The sequence below is a fragment of the Macaca mulatta genome, chromosome 14, assembly GCF_049350105.2.
Source record: "Macaca mulatta isolate MMU2019108-1 chromosome 14, T2T-MMU8v2.0, whole genome shotgun sequence".
Taxonomy (NCBI): domain Eukaryota; kingdom Metazoa; phylum Chordata; class Mammalia; order Primates; family Cercopithecidae; genus Macaca; species Macaca mulatta.
The window spans coordinates 20,005,496-20,027,441 of NC_133419.1; the positions used below are offsets into that span (position 1 = coordinate 20,005,496).

The 21,946-nt window shown below is 47.6% G+C and overlaps 1 long non-coding RNA gene across 1 annotated transcript in view; it reads right to left on the minus strand.

Annotated features, from left to right (window-relative positions):
* Positions 1 to 17,374: 17,374 nt before the first annotated feature.
* The window catches only part of LOC106993243 (uncharacterized), a 227,929-nt gene continuing 223,357 nt past the window's right edge, over positions 17,375 to 21,946 (minus strand). Inside the window, exon 6 of the long non-coding RNA XR_001439429.3 lies at positions 17,375 to 18,600. This is a non-coding gene — a long non-coding RNA (uncharacterized LOC106993243). The remainder of the gene's footprint in view (positions 18,601 to 21,946) is intronic.

The following is a 21,946-nucleotide window of genomic DNA, read 5'->3' on the forward strand; positions in this document are numbered from 1 at the left end:
GTTCTTCCCTTCTTTGGGCTTCTGAGGAAGGTTTGGTTAAAAGAAAGGACTTTGCATCTGGAAAAGTATGGTAGCCCTAGGGACAGGTGACCTCAGAGACGCCACCCACCTGTCCGCATGAGTTATCACAGAAGCTGAAAGTTGGGGTCATTTTTCCAAAAAGATGGCCCATTTTCCAAAAAAAGATCAACGCACACTTACTGAGCACCTACTATGCTAAGCCAGTGGGGTTCGTCTAAAACAGTACATTTGTGTTTTTATGAAAGCACATTGAAGCATGCTCAATGAATGAAAACTTAGAAAATAGAAATCACTAATAAGTAAAATTCATTGATAATTCTATCAGAATTCATCAATGTTGCAATTTCAGCTACAGTCATTATTTTCTCTCTCCCTCTGTCTCAATCTCTTTCTGCGTCTCTGTCTACAAGCCCATGTTTTTTTTATTTGTTTGTTTTTGGTTTTGTTTTTTTTTGAGATGGAGTCTCGCTTTGTCACCCAGGCTGGAGTGCAGTGGTGCGATCTCGGCTCACTGCAACCTCTGCCTCCTGGGTTCACGCGATTCTCCTGCCTCAGCCTCCCAAGTAGCTGGAACTACAGGCGCCTGCCACCACACCCAGCTAACTTTTGTATTTTTAGTAGAGACGGGGTTTCACCATATTGGCCAGGCTGATCTCGAACCCCTGACCTTGTAAGCCATCCACCTCAGCCTCCCAAAGTGCTGGGATTACAGACGTGAACCACTGAGCCTGGCCTACAAGCCCATGTTTTAATTTGGATCCCAGCTCTACCCTTGGCCTCTTTCCCCTTTCGATTATTTAAAGAGAGAGAGAGAGAGAGAGAGAGAGAGAGACAGAGAGACAGAGAGAGAGAGAAAAAAAACCAATTTGCTGATGGGAAAATGCTTGCTTGGTTTCCTACTCGGCTGGTCTGCAAGTTGCTTTTCATGTTTCAGAACAAGGGCAGGCAGAGCTCATTTATTTCTCTTTCTACAGTACCTTGGGCCTGAAATCCCAGGCTAAGAGGGGAAGGTCCCTCCAATACTATACTCCATTCCCAGAGTCAGTGGGATAGGACAGGACACCTGCATTTGTGGACTAAACAACTACCCACAAAAACACCTTGGCGGGAAGGCACTTGAAAGACCCCATGGGAGAAAAACATCCAGGCTTTTCTAAGGGCTAATGCTGGGAAAACACGCTTATCTTTGTAGAGAGTTAATAAACAAGGATATTGTCACGTACACGTTAGAATGAGGGATGTAGAACAGATCTTCAGTGTGACAGGCTAAAGTCCCAGGCAGCAGGCTGCCTCATGTCCAGGAAGGGCAATTCCTGGTTCTGTCATGTCCCATTTTGTTCTATGATTGCTTCTTTCATAGTGCATTCCAATTTGGGTGTCAGTCACCTCCACGACACTGAGTCACTGAGGCTGGAACAAGCTGAGCATTAGCAGAATCTTCCCGAGTTAGCTCGCCTACCTTCACATTGTGCCATATCACCATTTTTTCACTTGATACGTCTCATGATAATTTGTAATCATATATTCGTTTACTTGAGTATCCATTTCTTGCTGCCTTTTCCACCAGGCTGTAAGATCCATGTGAGCAGAAGCTGTCTTGGTTTGGGTTCCCTCAAAACAGAACCTGAGACAGGTTCTGTATTTGGGAGGTTATCCCAGAATGTACTGTGGGAGAGTGGGGAAGGGACAATAGGGAAGGGAAAAAAGTCAATAAATGCGGTGCTAATCGGGGGATACTGCTATGGGGAGCAGGAACTCAGTGTGGTTGGGCAACCTCTGATAGTTTGTGGAACACACCTCTGAATTCCACACCCCCGACCCCTCGAAGCTAGGATGTTTATTCACACCTCCCATCTTTTGTTGCTTGAGGGTTGCTTGGAGCTGGGGTGGGGTGGGTGGATGTTAACTCCTTGGCATATCTAGCCTGCTCATGCTTGGGGGGAATCTACTCCTACAGCAGGAAAATGCCTCCAGGCACAGTGATTCAGGAACAGGGAGATGTGAGTGGAAATGACTCCGGAAGACCTCTAGGGCAGGCCGAGGGGATATGGGTGGGAGGCAGCACCTGGATTCCAGGCACCGCTGTATGTGCAGCCTACAGCCCAGTGCCATGGACATGGTCTGCAGCCAGTGATGACTTGTGGAATAACTGAATGAGTAAAGAAACATCTCTAGATGAAAATGGTTCACAGAGCCGAGACACTGGAGCTGAGCAAGCCCTTAGAAAAACTTAGCAGCCAGCATTTCCCAAACCGTACACTGTACCTTGGGGAAAAAAAAACGGTCACTGAACAGTAAGTTTGGAACTTACTGTTTTTGATTGCCCGCTTTGGAGAAATACAATCTATGTGAACATAGTAAGTGTTCTGAGAAGCCCTGCAATAAAAAACTTGTCTAACTCAATGTTTTCCGATAACTTTGGTTGCCAGCACTTTACGTATTTATTTTTTTGAGACCGAGTCTCACTCTGTTGCCAGGCTGGAGTGCAGTGGCACCATCTCGGCTCACTGCAACCCCCACCTCCCAGATGCAAGCTATTCTCCTGCCTCAGTCTCCCGAGTAGCTGGGACCACAGGCACGTGCCACCACGCCCAGCTAATCCACTATGTCCAGCTAATTTTTTGTATCTTTAGTAGAGACAGGGTTTCACCATGTTGGCCAGGATGGTCTTGCTCTCTTGACCTCCAACACTTTATTTTTAAATAAAACTTTTCTTTCCCTTCTTAGCCTATTTTAGGAGCTGTGGCTGGTACAAGACCCTCACTGTTCAGATAGAAGACTGAGGTTTAGAGCACCCAGGTAGGTTAATCCCATCTGTCACTGCTCTGTGGCAAGAATAGATTTTTTTTTTTTTTTTTTTTGCCTCTGCCCTGCTTCCTGATTTCCTAAGCTCCAGCCTCTGTAACAACTTCAGCAGCACCCCCAGTTCTGGGGTGGACTGTAGCAGATCATTACTCTCCTTCCAGCCCACCACACCTGAGGCCTGGATTCTCCCAAGTGGTATGGGAGATAATTCTTCACTGGTCAGCTCCCACAAAAGAGAGACTGGGAGAATGAGAGAGGGCAGGAGACTTGAAGCAGGCCAGGAAATTTCCTATATGTTTACCCCACAGCCAGTCCTCAATTTATTTACATTGAACATTTTAGTAACCATCTGCTCTTAAAATAAATAGAAAATTATCCTTCTCCTGCTGTGATGGCAGCTCCCTCGGATGTTCTTAATAAAAAAAAATCTATCATTTTAATGCAGACAGCTCAGCTAATAAAAATGATCGGTGCTATTAGTAATTATCCCACAAATACAATGCAAACTAGCTGAGAGGCTTGCACGGGCCCCACTGCCTGCAGTGGACCTCCATGGGTCTGGGGCAGGGCAGGATGGCCTGGCACCTATGGGAGAACCGATGAGTCTGAGGAGGGCAGAGTCCCAGAATTCACACAAAGGCCAGTACCAGACAGAAGATCTATGGGGCCTGCAGCCTGGATCTGGGGAGAGTTAGCACAGGAAGGGGCAAAAGAAGTAATGCATCTCACCCATTATATTAATGATTCTTACTGGCCATTCTCCCAGCTTCTGCCATGTAACCCTGTAAACCAGAAACTACTGACCACATCAGTCAAACTCTCTGCATGCCGTTCGGAAAAGGCAGCTGGAGGGTCTCAACCAGGAGTTGCAGACTCATATGCCTTTGAGGTCAGACAGGCAATATCAATGTGCAGAGAATTAGGGGTGTTGAAAAAAAAAAACAGAATTCTGGGCCTTTGGCAAACCAGAAGAAGAATTTCTCACTTAAAAACATTTGAGTGAAACAAAAATTTAAACATACACTGGGGAAATTAAATATACTGCTGGTTGGATTTGGCTGTGGGCCATCAGTTTGAGACCTTGGTCTAAGCCATGGACTCCCGCCTCCCCGACACACTGCTAATCTTTGCTCTCTCAGGGCAGAGCTGTCATTTCCATACTGTTTCAGGCTGGGAAATCAGAGGTGCGGACGGGATGTACAGACAGATTTGCCGGGACATCCCTCCTCAGAGCCTGGGGTGGGGGATGCACCTCTGCATTCCACCTGTGGGCAGAGAAGCAGATGGAGCCGACCTCAGGCAGGAGGACAGCCCATGAGTGGATCTGGAAACAGAGCGTGAGGCTTCCTGAATCCCGAGCCTTTGGAGGCAACTACATCCTCTGCATCCTGGAGTTGAGCAGGTGGTAGAAGTGAGAAAGGAGGGGAAGGGATGTCTGCTAGTTTCTAGTTCAAGTTGGGCAGTGGTCACAGGCCCAGGACTTTAGATAGCTAAATGGGTTAGCTAAAACTCATTCAGTTGCAAGGGACTGAAACCCAACTGACTTAAAGAAAAAAGTAATATTTTGGCTTGTGTATTGTAAAAAAAAAAAAAAAAAAATTCCAGAGAGTAGTTCTCGGTTCAGGCATAGATGTATTCAGGGGCTCAAACAATGTCTTCAGAGACTATTTTTTTTTTCTCATTTTCCTGCTCAGCTTTCCTCTGTGAGGGTTTCTTTCCCAGATGGCACCAGCCTCATGGGGACAAAGTGGCTACCAGCCACATAGGCGATGCCCACCCTTCTCAGCAACCTCAGCGGGAGCCAGACCCTTCCCAAAGCACCAACCAAAGTCCTGGAATTGAGCCCCCTTGGCTCTGATTGGTTTGGTCAGGGCACACCCCTATCCCTGAACCAATCACGGTGGCCCAGTGATATCACACTCTAATTGGCTGGGCCTGGCTGACAGGTCCTCTCTCAGGTGGAGAGGTTCTGGGTAGGCTCTATCCCAAAGAGGAAAAAGAAGAAAGGAAGCAAATAGAGGTGTGTGGCGTGCCTCCTTTGTGCCAGAATGGTCTGCATGCTGCACGTACGTTATCTTATTTAATATCTCCATGAGGTAAGAGCTCAACTCTCATGCTCCAGACAAGGAAACTGGAGCTCTGAGAAGCTAGTCTCTCATCTCCCATAGCCCAGATGTTGGAGAAAGGCTGTGCCCTGTAGTTGGCACTGATCAGGGCGGCAGCCTGGGCACTGTGAGGCTCTCACCTTGCTCACTCCTTTCCTGCAGACTAGCTACTCATGGCCATTGCCCATATTCCTATTGAGGTCTTCACCTCTTTCTCATTGGTAAGTAGGATGAAAACAGCACAGTTAGCGCTGGCCCTTCTCACGGGGCTTGAGATAAATACAGGTGACTGTCTGCCTTCCCCATCTGACTGTAAGTTCCTAGCAGGTACTATGTCTCATCCACCTCTGGACTCTCAGCCTTGGACTGGGGATCAGGAGAATTCCAGTCTTGAAACTGCAGCCCAGTGCTCAATCTCCTTGGCTTTGCCCCTCTTCAGTGGGGCAACTGAGCCCCCTCTCCTGACGGCTAGGTCCCTAGAGCACAGCTTTGAAACTGCTGGTGGGACCTGGGGGTGTCCAGTATGAGTCCTTTGGACGTTGACATTCTTTGGGCTGTGCTGAGAGCTCTCCCCTGGTTCACTGTCCACACTGGTCTGCCTGTGAATTCCATGTTGGCTGGTGCTCTAGACAGGTCTTGGTTTCAGGAGATAGTCCAAGAGAGATGCTTGTTTCACCTAAGAAGGGCAAGAGTCAAAGAAGGGGGGCTCATGTTCCTTCTCAAACACCTCACCATATGCTTCCCACAGACTGACTCTGGACTGTCCTGCATGGATCTGGGGAGGGGAGTCCGGGCCCTGAAGTCAGGTACAACGCTCTCTTCTCTGGTTGTCTGTGACCACTCTCCATCTGGCTGTGACAGCCCCACAGACTTCTCCATTCCAGGCAGCTCTAGAGAGCTAGGAAAGGGTGGGAAAGAAGAGAGGCCGCCCCTTCTCCCACAGCCCCCTCCCAGCTTTCCAATCACATCAACAATTTCTCTTGGCATTGTTTCCAGTCCCATTAATATTCATAAGCGACTTTCCTATTGTGCTTGCAATTTTCTAGGAGACAGACAGGCGCGCACTTTCCTGTGTTAATAGGATCCAAAGCTCACCAACTCAGATCTTATTAGCAAATCTCCATTAGATACCGTGGCCCTTCTGGACCGCCTGATAGGCGAGCTTTGCACCACAGGTGACAGCCAGAGCAGGTCTTAATCCAATATGACTTTGAAATCCCCACTGCAGAGACAAGCCCAAGGAGGAGCCTCGGCAAGGAACAGATCAGGTTGAGCTGGCCATCCTATTAGGGGTGGAAATGGAGTCCCTGGGGCAGCCAGGGCAAAGAGGCTGGCTGTGGATGGGCTGCCTCCCCCCCCAGAAAGGAGCACTTTATTGATTCCTTCTTTCAGTCACTTGGACTTTCATTTATTCAATAAAATAATCACTGAGTGCTTCCCCTGTGCCAGATTCTGGGCTATGGCTGCTTTTTCCCTCCAGAGGCTCACTGTCTGGGTACTTGGTGGGGTGGACAGCTGTGCTTATGGACAATTGTTCCATGGCAGGTGCCACGCATAGCCCAAGGTACTGATCCCCAGAGACAGTCAGGTAAGCAAGCAGGGCTTAGCAATACCTGGGAACAGAGGAGCAGGCTCTAGAAAATTTGTGGGTGGGGAGCAGTGGCTGGCAGCTATTCCTAGGTCTGCCTTGTACTTTTAGAAGCTACTTTCCAGCATGCACTAGCTGCATGACCTTGGCCAAGCCTCTTTACCTCTTTGCTGTATCTTTTCCTATCTGTAAAACACGGCTAATAGTAGTATCTTCCTCCGAGAGTCGCCATTAGGATTAATGGTACCCGACACACTGGCAGCACCATGTTGGTGTAGCTATTATTATTTGGGGGAACTCCAGGGGTCCTCTTCACTTTAGACTTCTTGAACTGAGCCCCAGTTTCTGCATTGTGTGGAACAAGCTTGATGTGTGCAAAGGTTCCAGGCTCTGGGCACACGCAGGCCGTCCTGAGCTCAGTGGCTGCTTGTTGTAAAGTCAGGGCATTCAGTGGGCGCTCAGAGAGGGGTGCTGTGTGGCTCCAATGCTAAGCCCCTCAGCCACTGGGAAAACACTGGTGTGGATGAAGATCCCAGGGGTGGTGGGAGTAAATCCAGGTCCTGGATGGAAGGCGAGCGAATCTGTGAAATCAGGGAGTTGGAGCAGCTGACCTGAAGGAAGTCTTTCTAGGTCTGAAACTCACTGACCTAAGGTACAAGGCCCAGACCCCACCCTCCTGGTGCTTGAGGTAGATGAAGCCGAGAAGCCTGATCTGCTATAAGTCAAATGTGCCCCAACATGCTCCCAAATGATGGACCATATGTGGGATTCCGTGGTTAAGGGGTGACAAGAAGCATGGGAAGAGAGACTCTGGGGGCTGGGGAAGTCAGGGAGGACTCTCTGGAGGGGGCAGGACTTGACCTGATCCAGCTTCTAAGAATGTGGACAGTGAGAAGACAAGGTGATCCAGGTGATGGACATGGGAGGGGCCAAGGCATGGAAAAATGCTAGAGGATGGAGAGGAAGGGAGTGGAAGCAATGAGGCTAGGAAGGACCCCTTGTCCTCAGGAGGCCACAAACCAGTGGTCCGAGATCTGTGTTGTTGGCTCAGTGTCTAAAAATATGTGACATTTAACGGCTGCATGTGTGTTTTTCCTTGCCGCCATCCTCATCACTCCTTGTATCACGCTAGGCCCAGTTCATACTTTTAGGTTACCTGCCTGACCCTCAGAGGCATTGGAGTTTGTGACCCCCAAAGGTAGAACTTTAAAGTTTTGGTGGGAATTCAAGCCCCAGGTGAAGTATGGACCGTTTGACCTTAAAAGCTCTAGAGATTGTTATTAGAGTCTGGGCCCTGGTGAGCTGTGTTATCTTGGGGTCTAAGGCTCCTGGGCTGGCCACACAGATGGCAGAGTGCCCCCTGCCAAGTCCCTATAAAAGTGGAAGCTGTGTCTCATAATTCCCAGACCCACTTTGGCAAAATGCCTGGTGTCCCTTCCTTGTGGAAGGGGAAGTTTTGGCTGATGGGCGCCCGAGTTCGTGATCAGGTTCCTGAAGTCCAAAATGGCCAGAAGCCATTCTCTGCCCACTCTGGAGCCTGAGTCTGTCCCTGGTCCCCTTCTCTGCAGGCTGCAGCAGTGCCAGCCGTTTCCAAAGGCCTGGCTTGGGAGGAAGAGTGGGGCAAATAAAACACCTGTGAGAGGAGAGAAGCTCTCTAAACTCCCTAAGTTGGTTTCGAGGCTGACGATTTTCATCACCAGTGAATCTGGGTGTTTTCATGAAGGCAACTGAAATCTGGATGCTTTGCAGTCAGGGGTCCCAGGAAAGGCAACTTTGGAGTTTTCTATGTAGCTGGGGTTTGCCAGGGAGAGGGCATGGCTGGGGAGGTGGAGGACGGGTGGGGAGCAGGCTGTTGGAGAGGCAGCAAGACGTTGTGTTTGGGGACATGGGCTTTCTGAGTCACAGACACCTGGGTTGGAACTCTGCCTCAGCTACTGGAAAAGCTGTGTGACCTTGAGCAAGCCCCATAACCTCTCTGAACCATTGCTCGACAATGAATCTGTCATCCGATAGGCTTTCGACCAAGGAGAACTATAATTACGATTACTGTTATTTTGGGGCTAGCCTTGTGGAGTCCTCAGCTGGTGGACAGCTGAGCTCTTCCATCTTTGGGAGAATGGGTGTAGCACAGATCCTCTGCCCTTTGACTGCAGGCTGGACTGATCCAAGGGGTCCAAAGGGAGAAAACTTTGAGCCATTATTGAGCATGGCAGCTGAGGAGTAGAAACGCAGCCTGCATAGAGAGCTGTGTTAGCTTGGCAGCTCCCAGCAAGCTCTGGGGCAGGTACCCAGGGATACTCTCGGGGATCAAGGGTCAGGCAGTTCCACCTTGAAGAACGAAAGCATCGAAAGTACCACAGCTGGCAGGAACTTTGGGGGCTACCCAGGCCAATCCCATCAGGGTTTTTTTTTTTTTTTTTTTTGACAATTTGCATATTATTAGTTTTTCTTTTAATTGCCACAGTAACAAATTAGCACAAGCTTGGTGGTTTAAAACAACAAGAATAAATTCATTTTAAACTACCAAGTTTAAAACAGTTTTGGAGGCCAGAGATCCAAAATCAGTGCCACTGGGCAGAAATCAAGCTGTCTGCAGGGCTGTGCTTTCTCTGGAGGCTGCAGGGGAGAATCCCTTCCTTGCCTCTTTCAGCCTCTGGGAGTTCCTGGCAACCCTGTGCTTGTGGCTGTGTCACTCCAGTCTCTGCCTTTGTGGCTATATTGCCTTCTCCTCTTCTGTCCCCTCCCATCTTATAAGGGTACACGTGATTGCATTTAGGGCCACCGTGATAATCTGGTATAATTGGTATAATGTCCCCATCTGAAGATTTTATTTATTTATTTATTTTGAGACGGAGTTTTGCTCTTGTTGCCCAGGCTGGAGTGCAACGACTTGATCTTGGATCACTGTGACCTCCACTTGCCACATTCAAGCGATTCTCCTGCCTCAGCCTCCCAAGTAGCTGGGATTACAGGCACCCACCACCACACCTGGCTAATTTTTTGTAGTTTTAGTAGAGAAGGGGTTTCACAATGTTGGTCAGGCTGGTCTCAAACTCCTGACCTCAGGTCATCCACCTGCCTTGACCTCCCAAAGTGCTGGGATTACAGATGTGATCCACTGTGCCTGGCCTCAAGATCTTTTATTGTATCTGCAAAGTCTTTTTTGTTTTCTTCTTCTTCTTTTTTTTTTTTTTTTGCTGTATAAGGCAGTATTCACAGACTTCAGGGATTAGAACATGGATCTCTTGTGGGGGCCATTATTCAGCCTACCACACCGTTATAAAAGACTGTTTTTGGAGTTAATTTTAGACTCACAGCAGAGTTGCAAAGCTGGTCAAAGAGTTCCCATATACTCCTCACCCAGTTTCCCCTTATGTTAAACTCTTCCACAGTCATACAGCATTTACCAAAAATTAGGAAATGACTCTTGTGACGGTATTATTCACTATTAACTAAGTTTTGGAATGCATTCAGATTTCACTTGTCTTCCCATGAATGTTCTTTTTCTGTTTCAGGATCTGGTCCAAGATATCACATTGCATACATTTAGTGTCTCCTTAACCTCTTCCAGTCGGTGAGTTTCTCAGTGTTCCACTGTCTTTTATGACTCTGACACTTTTGAAAGGTACTGATCAGTTTTGTTTTGGCGGAATATTCTTCTAGATATATTCCAGACACAAACCAGATAGTTTGTGTCTATCTGGTGTTTCTTCGTGGTTCTACTGAGGTTATGCATTCCTGGGACAGATACCACAAAGGGACGTGCAGCACAGCTGCATCGTATTGGGGGTATGTGATGTTGGTATGTACTAGTCATACATAACTAGTGATGTTAACCTTCCTCACTTGGTTAAGGTGGTGTCTGCTAGGATTCTCCACTATAAACTTATTATTCTTCCCTTTGTAATTACTCCTTATTTAGGAGGAGATACTTTGAGACTGCACACATATCTTGTTTCTGCTCAAACTTTCACCCACTAATTTTAGCATCCATCTATGGATCTCGTCTGTGGCAGTTTTGACTGTGCTGTTCTATTTCCCTCATTCCTTCTACATTTATTACTCAGAACCCTTGTGTAAGACATTAAGTCTTCTCTTCTATTTATGTCTTCAGTTATTTATATCAGTATGGACTCAGGAGCATTTCTTTTATTCTTTGGGTTAGAATTTAGCACTGTTGTTATTGATCTTGTTGCTCAAGTCCTTTCAACTTTGGCTGCTGGGAGCTCTTTCAGGCTGATTTCTGAGCCCTTTCCAATTTTCCCCCTCCCTCCCTCCTTTTTTCTTTTCTTTTCCTTTCCTCTTTCTTTCTTTCCTTCTTTCCTTCCTTCCTTCCTTCCTTCCTTCCTTCCTTCCTTCCTTCCTTCCTTCCTTCCTTCCTTCTTTCTTTCTTTTCTTCTTCCTTTCCTTTCTTTCTTTCTTTTCTTCTTCTCTTTCTTTCTTTTTCTTTCTTTCTTTTTCTTCTTCCTTTTCTGTCTTTCTTTTCTTCTTCCTTTTCTTTCTTTCTTTCTTTCTTTTTCTTCTTCCTTTTCTGTCTTTCTTTTCTTCTTCCTTTTCTTTCTTTCTTTCTTTCTTTCTTTCTTTTTCTTCTTCCTTTTCTGTCTTTCTTTTCTTCTTTTCTTTCTTTCTTTCTTTCTTTCTTTCTTTCTTTCTTTCTTTCTTTCTTTCTTTCTTTCTTTCTTTCTTTCTTTCTTTCTTTCTCTCTCTCTCTGTCTCTCTTCTTTCTTTTCCTCCCTCCCTCCCTTCCATCCTGCCTTGCCTTCCTTCCTTCCCTTCCTCCTTCTCTCTCTGTCTCTCTCTCTTTCCCTCTTTACTCTTTCTGAGGGTGGATTCCCTCCATGACTATAACCTGTGGTCTCACACAAGCTTAGAAATTAGCCCCAGTCTTTCTGTAGATGGTTTTTGATGGACAAGGACTATATCTCTCACTTCAAAGTTCCTGGCACTTAGTACTGGCTGAGCACAAAAAACACACTCAAAACCATGAGTGTTCTTGCTTCCCTTCTCCACTCAGCCCCCTTTCCTTCCCACTCTTGGTCACTGAAGATCTGGCCTTGTTTCCTGGAGCATATTCTCAGAAGGCAGAGGAAAGACACGTGAGGAATGTGGGCCTTGGAATCAGATCTGGATTCAAATCCTGTCTCCACTGCTTCAGGCTCTGGAACCTTGGGCAGCTGACCTACCCTCTCTGTGCCCCTGGAAGAGAGGGATGATGGGATCAATCTCAGAGGGTCAGTGCCAGGATGACAGAAGATAATGGATGCAGAGAAGGTTGCACCCTGCTTGGCCAACTCGGCGATGACTGCTGCAGCCTCCATAGTTGGTTAGAGAAGAAAAGGTAGACGATGTAGGGGGAGGGTGGAATCTCTGCTGTTTAGTCCTGTTTCCAGGTGAACTTCAATTTTATGCATTCAATTTAAAATAGAAGGGATTTGTGATATACATATAACCATAGGTGATTTGAAATGGATAAGTTTGTGAGGCTTTGCCTATAAATGTATTATACATAAGACTAAAAAGATCCTCCATCAGACCATATTGTCTCTTTCTTTTTTTTTTTTTTTTTGCAAGTAGGGTTCCCGTGTTTTCCATGTTCTGCCCAGGGTGCTCTGGGCCCCAGGACTCAGAGACCCCCAGATGCCGAGTGCCCCTGCCATAAGCATCCTTATGCCTCTGCCTCCTTGGCCCACAGGAAAGCAAGCAGCGGCAGCCTGGCATAGCTTCCTTCTCCAACTGGAAGAAAAAGCCTGATGTATTAACGACCACACTTAACACTCCTCAATTTTAATCCCTGCTTTAAATCTGGCACAATTGTTTTTACAATAAAGCCTGATTTTTTTCACAATAGGGTGCTGAGGGTATGTGCTTTCCATTCAAACACAAAGAAAGCCCACTTTACTTACTGCAAGAAAGGACATAAATAAAAATCAGCCTTTGTTGGACTAGAAATTCACAGATTCCAGTCAGATGCCAGGCTGTTCAATGCCCCCTCTCCTCTCCCTTCCTTGTCATCTCTCTCAGCCTCAGTCTCATTCTACGAGCATTCCTGAGCACCTGCTGTATATCAGACACGGGGTTTAGGGGTGAGTAGGACACATGACTGCCCTCCAGGAGGGAGAAGTGAATGCTTTAGTGGGCCACAGGCTGAAGCTGAATAAGCTGGACCTGGACCCTGTAAGCCAGGTAATCGGGATCAGTGTTTCTCAAAGTGTGGATTCCCTAGATGAGCTCAGGCACTCTCAGGCTTGGCATCTCTGAGAAAGTCTCTCTGAATCGTGAGTAAGAAGGGTACTTACTTTTGAAATCATTGTCAATCCTGATCCTGGAAGGAGAATGGCTCTGGTGGAGGTTGGAATGTCTTTAAGGCCTTTCAAGCCCTTGAAATCTTTCATTTTAATGAAGAAAGCAGAGCACAGGCTCACAGCCTTCTTGGGCCATGGTGGCTTTTGTGCAAAGTGATTCTGGTTTTCTAATGCAGGAAAGAGAAAACTTTCCTTTTTAAATAAACAGATCTGTGCTAAGAAAAACAGTTGATGTAAAGAAATATATTAAGTCAATAATTATGTGGATGGCATGAGTACACAACATTCTGTGAGTGGTAGTGCTGGGATGCCTGAAGACAGTGAACACTGATCTGGGTGATCATTCTCTTGGTGTTTATTTCACAGATGCCATTCCTGACCTCAGGTCTAACAGTCCCAGCTCTTAGGTGCTGGGGATATGGGAAGGACATTTGTCCATGATTGGGTCAAAGTGTTATGGTTCATGAGTGTCCTTTGAGGTCAGCCTGGTGATGGCAACAGTAATCAGAGATGCTTCAAAGGGAAGGTGCAAACTGGGGGCCCAGGCAAGTCGGAGATGGGGGCCCCTCTCCCCGGGAAGAATTTCCTCCAGTCTATCCTTGGAGAATGTGAGTTTGCCTTTATTAAGGAAAATGACATTTCCTTACACAGATGGTGACTTCTTGGCCCTTCTGTAGCCCTAAATAAGTGTTTGTGGTTTTGGGGATAAGGACGTTTCCATGAAAGAAAGTGGAGAAACTCCTAACTGTAACTGAGGGTGGAATAAGATAGAGCTAGACCAAAGTACATATGCTGTACCTACAGGAGTGCATGATGAGCTCTGACAGGTAAGCAAGGAAGGCTACCTGCAAGAGGTGGCATTTTAGTTGCTCTTGAAAGGGTGGGATGGGTAAAGCATGGGGCTCAGGGCACCCCTTCTAGTGAAAACTCTGGTGTGGTAGAACGGATTGGAGTCAAATAGTCCTGGCCTTTATTCCAAGATCTTCCCCAGACTAACTACCTGACCCTGGATAAGCCACTGCACCTTCGTTTCCACTTCTATAGAATGGGCAACGAGGTAGGGGGCTGCCTGTGGCAGGTTTAGAGGGAGCATCACCCTAGGGTCTACGTGGTGTGAGAACCTCCATTTCTCCTGTGTGAGCGAGAAGCTATCCAGGAGATCAGCTCCAAGTTGTGGGATGAAGAGCTATTGGGCTTAAGGTCCTATCTTGGGCTCAGTTCTCTCAAGAAAAGCCTGGAAGGTGAACCTTACACATGTGGTTTATCGAGGGAGGACCCTTAGGGGACAGAAGAGGACAGGGCAGAAGAAGGTAGGCAAGGCTGTGGTCCCACGGGGAGCTACGGAGTAGGAATTGCATCACAGAGCTTGTCCCACCTGGTGGCAAGAGGGCTTCCCTGTTCTACGGGCAGTCATCGGCTATGGGATGCCCCTGGGGTGCAGGGAGGTAATATTCCAGCTTTCTCTGAGTGAGGCAGCTCCTGTCAGCTGAGGACAGTCCTTCAGAGAAGGGTTGCAGGTGTGAACAGCCAGCACCTCTGGGTGGAGCAGCCAGCACCTGTGGCAGGCCTCTTGGCTTTGGGGAAGTGGTTGCGACCTTCTCCTGCTCTTATGGCTTCCAATCTTAAGCGTTGGGTTGACCTGGAGAAGGGAAAGAGTCATGGGAGGGCTCAGGGGACCTCATCCTTTCCCTGTGGGGGAGGTGGACAACATGGGGTGGGCCTTCTGCCACGCAGTGGGCTGTGAGCAAAGAGTAAAGAATGGGCCTTGGCACAGCCAGGCGAGCATGCGGCTGGCAGGAGCCAGTGGACCCGGTCTTCAGGAGCCCATAAACCAGACAAATGAATATTTGATAGAAATATAATTCCAGAGAATGAGGGCCCTTGTTGGCCTGACGGTGAAATACAATGGCTGTCTGACCTCGCGGAGGGATAAATCTGCCCTGAGTGCTTTCCAGTCTGAGATGTGGAAGCCCATCTGATGCAGCTTTTGGGAGAGTTTAGACACTTAGTGTGGGGTTATTTATTGTCTGGTGGAGCACTGGGATTCCAAGTTTGTCCTGGTCATGGCTCCTCACCCTGCCCCAGGCACACCTTGGTGCCATCCTGGGACCCTGGGGCTGCCTGCTGCTGCATGACCAGAGGCCAGAATGCTGGAATGACCAGAGGCCAGCACTGAGAGGGAGCGGAGGAAGCACCTACCTTTGCCTGCTGGGCCTTGTTAAAGGACAGGGAGCCTCTCCCTTCTGGCAGAGGGAGGGATCAGGCAGATCTAGGTGAGGATCGTTGGGTAGGTTACCTACCTGCTTTGGACTTGGCTTCTTCAACCATAAAATAGGCTAATTATTAACCTACCTGATAGGGCTGCAGGGATGGCTAAGTGGGCAAATGCACGTAAAGTGCCTAACATGGTGCATGGCTCATGGTGCAGTGCTCAATGAAGGTCAGCTACTATCACAGCATCACAATAATCTGTCTCTAGGTTTAACACTGGTGGGTTCTGTGTCCTTGGGCAAACCACACAAGCCGTCAGAACCTCAGTTTCCTCTTCTGTAAAATTGGATAAGCATACCTACTTGATTGGTATAAGGATTATAGAGATTGAATGCCAAGAACCTGGTGCTTTATAAATAGTGGTGGAGGTGGAGGTGGTGAGAGCGATGATGAAGCCAGAGAGATAATAACAATATGAGGCTAAGCCCCTCCCTGTGTAAGGCCTGGGTTAACCTCTCCCCCTGCATGCTGGGTCACCTTAGTGATCCTTTGTATTAGTTATCGATTGCTGCATAACAAATCACCCCAAAACTTAGTGGGTTAAAACAACAGTAATTGTTTATTATCTCTCACAGTTTCTGGGGTCAGAAATTCTGACAGGTCACAGCAGTATGGTTTCATGATGTCTGGGACTGCAGCAGGAAGACTTGAAGACTGTGGGCTGGAGTCTGAACCCTCATATCTGGTGGTTGGTGTGGGTTGTCACTGGGGACCTAGCTGGGGTTGTTGGCTGGAACATGTGGTCTCTATGTGTGACTTGGGCTTTCTCACAACATGGATTCCAAGGACAAGCATCTTGACAGAGGGAGAGAGCCAGGGAGAGCCACACTGCCTTTTATGACCTACCCTCAGAAGCTATGGGGCATCAATTCTGCCACATCTATTGACTGAGAAAGTTATAAAGGTCAGTGTAAGTTAAAGGGGGAGTGCAGACCCACATCCTGATGGAGGCCAATATCATAATGCAAGAAAAGCATGAGGGATGGGATATTTGTTTGTGTGGCCATTTGGGGAAAAGGCAATCTCTCACACACTCCTTTTTCTGGTCTCTCATACTGGAACCATTCATTCCAAAGGGACAGACCCTAGTCCAGCAGAAATAGGAGGAAGGTGGCAGCAGGAAGTTATCCTACCCCTCCTCTGCCCTATCAGGGGGAAATTCCTGCTCTGGAGTCTGTGCCTCTTTTTGGTGTGGGAGCTGCATACAACTGGGCTCCAGATTCTAGTTCACAGGTGCTGGGATGGCAGAGGGGCAAGAATTACCTGGGATGAGGGGTTCTCCTTCAACCCTGGACTTGACACGAACCTGCATGAGCAGATGTTTCTGTCACCAGTGATTACCCTATAGTAATCTTAGTATCTCATAGGGAACACTTTATTCACAGAGTGTCATCCAAAAATGGTGAGCTTCAAGTTCTAGAAGCTCTTGGCCAGGCTTTCCATCACCCTACTGCTGCCTTCAGCCCACACATTCCCTCTTATGGCTCACAGAATCTCTAAGTCTTACAGATTTGATCTCCTTATTAACATCCACATTCTCACTCTTCCCTGTCTCCATGGTCACTACCTCAGGCATGGTCACCTCTCTTCCAGTGGCCTCCTCTTCCTAATTGGCCTCTCTATCCCAAAGATCTTTCCCTCTCCCATTTATCCCCCCATGCCAATGCAGACTTCCCGGAGCCTACCACCAAGCTGCCACCTGCCCAGCCATTGGTTCATAGTCTGGAATACTCTCCCTTCAGCCTTCTCCTCGTTCACTCCTAATTATATCTGCTATCACATCTTGGTCTCCATGTCCTTCTCCTATGTGCTCCCTCAGTAACCAAGGCATCTTCCAGAATCCTGCCTATTAGGTTGTGTTACTGAGCAGTTACCATGTACCCAGTATTGAGCTAAGGGTTTCCTATACTGACCACCCCTCCAGTTCCTCTCCATCCTCCTCCTCCACTTTGTCTTCTTCCCAGTAGTGAGTACTTTTGAAAAGAGTATCACCTAGGTAGTTAGGAACTTATTAATTGTCTCCTCTTCTAGATTAGAAGATTTGTGAGGGCAAGAATAGAAGGCTCTCAGTAATTGCCTACTGAATAAAGGAATACACCTGGCATTTGGGATGTTTTGTCCTCAGTAGAGACTGATATCACCCTGGCTCATTGATTCCATCACACTGGGAAATAGTGGAGGAAGATGGGAAAGAGACTATGTCCTTTGATCCACAGGGTACTAAACTGTGGGTACTGTTCAGTCAACAGGGTGCTGAACTGAACTCATGCTCCCTCTGAAGGGACTAGTTTTTTTTTTTTTTTTTTTTTTTTTGCGGCTCACTCTGTCGCCCAGGCTGGAGTGCAGCAGCGCGATCTTGGCTCACTGCAACCTCTGCCTCCGAGGTTCAAGTGATTCTCCTGCCTCAGCCTCCCAAGTAGCTAGGATTATAGGCATCTGCCACCACGCCCAGCTAATTTTTGTATTTTAAGCAGAGATGAGGTTCCACTGTGTTGGCCAGGCTGGCCTCAATCTCCTGACCTCAAATGATTCACCTGTCTTGGCCTCCTAAAGTGCTGGGATTACAGGTGTGAGCCACCGGGCCTGGCCGGGAATAGTTTTTGATGCTCTCCTATTGTAAAGAAACCATTCCCCAGTACCGTGTAGTTATCTGTACCTTACCAAGTGCTTCCCCATCTCACCTGAGCCTCTCCATGACATCAGGAAGTGGGAAGGACAGTGATATCCTTCTAGTCTTATAGATAAGGAGATTGAGACTTAGGGAGGTTAAGAGGCTGACCTAGAATGACACAGCTTTTAGTGGCAGAACTGGGAATCAGGACTCCTGACTGCTGAGGGCTCTTTCTCCTTCATTCCACTCAGTCACCTCCTGGGCCACATACATGTAAAATCTTGGAATGTCCTAGTTTGTTGGAATCTTAGAGATTGTATTTCCCAGCCCCTCATTGCACAGATGGGAAGACTGAGGACCCCAAAGGGAGAAATAGCTATTCTCCATGACTAGCAAGTGGTGAGCATAGGCTAGAACATAGCTGTCTTGGCTTGAAGCCAGGTCCTGGAGGAGTGAGTTCACCACCAGCAATCAACCTTCTGGTGTGATCAATCCTGGACCTAGCACAAAAGGGTTAGCTGTCATAGCCTAAAGGTCATTTTTACAGAAAAGTGTTATGATATGTTCTTGGCCTAAACACTTCTCCCCAAATCCCGGCCAGCTGAGCAGACGGGCATCTATCACTGGCATAACAAGGAGGCTGTGGGAGTCTCGGATCAGGCATTCCACATAGAAATAGCTCAGAACATCCAGGCAGGAAAACACCAATGTACCTAGTGCTCCAGCAGAGCACTTCAGTGAAGGAACAGGAATGTTGGCGGCAACCAGGCACCATTTCAGCACTCAGGACAGTTCCGAGGTGGGCCGTTACCCATCCACAGCAACCAGAGATCTGGAGAACTTTATAATCAGAAGCCTGGCCTCCAAGGTATTCTCTGATGGACAATCACTGACTTCCTGGGGGAAAAAATCAGAGTGTTCACAGAAGCAAGGTATGACTTAATTTTTGTGGCATTTTGTTGCCATTTGGGTTTTAGGAACTTAAGATGAAGAGAAGTGATAAGGTTTGGCTGTGTCCCCACCCAAATCTCATTTTGAATTGTAATCCCCACAATTCCCATGTGTGGGCGAAATCTGGTGGGAGGTGATTGAATTATGGGGTCGGGCCTTTTCTGCACTGTTCTTGTGATAGTGAATGAGTCTCACGAGATCTGATGGTTTTAAAAACGGGAGTTTCCGGCCTGGCGCGGTAGCTCATGCCTGTAATCCCAGTACTCTGGGAGGCAGAGGCAGATGGATCATGAGGTCAGGAGTTCGAGACCAGCCTGACCAACATGGTGAAACCCTGTCTCTACTAAAAATACAAAAATTAGCCAGGCGTGGTGGTACGTGCCTGTAATCCCAGCTACTCAGGAGTCTGAGGCAGGAGAATAGCTTGGACCTGGGAAGTGGAGGTTGCAGTGAGCCGAGATCATGCCACTGCACTCCAGCCTGGGTGACAGAGCCAGACTCCATCTCAAAAAACCAAAACAAACACACACACAAACGGGAATTTCACTGCACAAGCTCTCTTGCTTACTGCCATGATTGTGAGGCCTTCCCAGCCACTGGAATTGTAAGTCTAACAAAATCTTTTTCCCTGTATAAATTACCCTGCCTTGGGTATGTCTTTATCAGCAGCATGAAAATGGACTAATACAAGAAGCATAATACTTGAAGAATGAAATAATTGTTTTGGAGTAAGCTTGAGTAATGATCATTCCAAGCCTCTCCTCTCCATACTATAGCCAGTACGAGAAGGAGGAGAAGAAGGGAGGATGTAGGATGAGAATCAGAGGATGAAAAAGAACAGATAGGGCCCCAGAGAGGAGAGATGGAAGCACACAGATGGAGAGAAGTTGAAAGACAGAGAGAAAGAAGTGGGATGAGAGCCTGGAATAAAGGTATGGAAGGAAAGTCCATCAGTTCTGGAGTATTATTACATTCCATCCGTCTCCCTGACATTCACATGGGCCCCAAACTGTTTGTCAGGATTCCCTCTTACTGCCTTCCTTTAGAATGTAGTGAGGAGCTGAACCACCTTTTGAAATTCTTCAACTGCTGGTTATGCTTAAGGCTTCAGAAACTCCACCCTGATTAGAACTATGGTAGCAGTCTATTAAAACAGTGTCTTCCTTGGTGCTGCCAGCAGCAAAGATTTCAGTGAGAGCCAAAATGACTCAGGAAGGGTGTTGGATTTAGCCTGAATCTCCTATCCTTCATTTCTGATGATTAGAAACTGACCCATGGAGGGTTGATGTCTAAGGGCTACTGTTGAGGACAGGAGGAGGAGAAGAACTGTCCCTACAGGGCCACTCAGTGCAGGGACAAACAGGCCAGACGTCTCAATAGCCCTAGAGATTGGCAGAGAGCTGTGGCAGACGCTCATAGCAGTGGTCCCAATGCATCAATATTGTGGATTAAATAGCCTTTGACAGCCTCTGTTTAAGAAGGTGGGAAGATGTGAAATATACTCTAGAAACATTTCCATCAAAATAATTAAAATAAAAAAGCTTAAAGGTATTTAAGTTTCTGTTATCTGGAGAATTCACTCACGTGTAATACATCACTGCCCACATATTCTGGACAATAAGGTATGTATTCTTAGCCAAAAGGGCTCATGCTATTATAATGAATTATAAGTAATTAATCTGAGCTTTGGAATGTAGTAATGATGCGATGTGATATGAAAGGGAATTAATATTCTGTGTTTCTATCACTTGCCAGGCATAGTGCCAGGGGCTTTATATGCTGTGTAGATTAGATTATTGTTTAGCAAATACGCACTCCCCTCTCCTTGGAGGCAATGCCTTTTCCCCACCTTATTATGTTAGGCTCAGTCACGTGACTTGGTTTGGCCAATAGGAGGTGGGTGGAAGTGACAATGGTCCTGTTCCCAGCTGAGCCCAGAAGAGGCAGTGCTGCGTGTTCTTGCTTGTCCCCTTGCACTCCAGTGGCTCCACTATGAGAAGAGCAGGCCCCTTCAGTGTGGGCCCTGCCTGAGTCCAACCCACATGCAGCCTGAAGCAGGGCCACACAGCTGAACCTGGGCTGGATCACTGAACCTTAGTCATCCTACAGACCTGTGAGTTTGAGAATAAAGACTTGGTATTGTCAGGCACTGATTTCAGGGGTTGTTCGTTTTTCAGCCTTGTTTAGCAATCACTGAGGTATACAACAGGCATTGTCTGATTTAGTCCTTGCAACAGCTCTTTGAAGTAGGGTGCAACAGTTTTTCCCATTTCACAGGAAACTCAGGCCCAAAGAGAGGAAGTGCCTAACCCCAGGCCACAGAGCAAGTTACTAGCGATGGACCCACATTTAGCTCATCCTTATTTGGTAAGTAAGGTAGGAGCTGCTTGGTCCTCCCTGGCTAGCCCCTGCTTGCTGCTCCCCTCACCAATCCTTCCACTGACTCAGAGCTTCAGGAGTGGGGGTGGGGTATCGGGGAAGCTGCAGGGAGAACATATGAAGCTCCTTTCAAAGAGCCAGCAGGGGCTCCCTGCCCTGTGGTTACTGGAAAAGGTCACATTTGGCGATTCAGCCCACAGAACAATGACATTTCAAGGATCAAAGGAAAGGTTAAAATATTCCTATAAATCTATTCTTGGGACTTTTAAGTATTTCCGATGTAAAGGGAAAATGTCATTTCTTTTCCCCCAGGAGTGGTGGAGGGTGGACTGCTGGTAATGGATCCACTGTGATTTTTCTGGGAAAGATGAGCAGGGAGGAAAGAAGGATTCACTCCACATCCCTCTGTATGCAAATTGAGGTGTAATAGACCCCAAGCCTTATTTACTTATGAAAATTGAATCCCAAATGTCCCCCGAGAAGAGCCTCCCCAAGGGGAGAAATGGACAGTATCAAATTCGGGAACTCTCCTGCTCCTTCTCTCCAGAGCAGCCCATGGGCCAACGCTGGCAAGGAGGCCCCCAGGGCTGGGATAGGGATGAGCCGGGCAGGGGCAGGGAGGGCCAGACCCCCTGGCGAATCACCTCCCTGAGCTTTGATCCTTGTGCCCAGCTCCCTGGTGCATCCATGTGGATGAGTCTCAGGATTCAAACCCAGCAGAGCCCAGATAGACACATCATCTTCTTTTGGAGTCCACGTCTTGGTGAGCGGACTCACACTCCTTCACCCATGCATTCTGCAAACACATACTGAGTGACCCCCGAGTGCCAGGCGCTGCACTAGGCACCAGGATAACAAACGATGGGTACTCCTCGCCTTGGGCAGTTTGTAGACTATTTGGGAGACAAGCCAA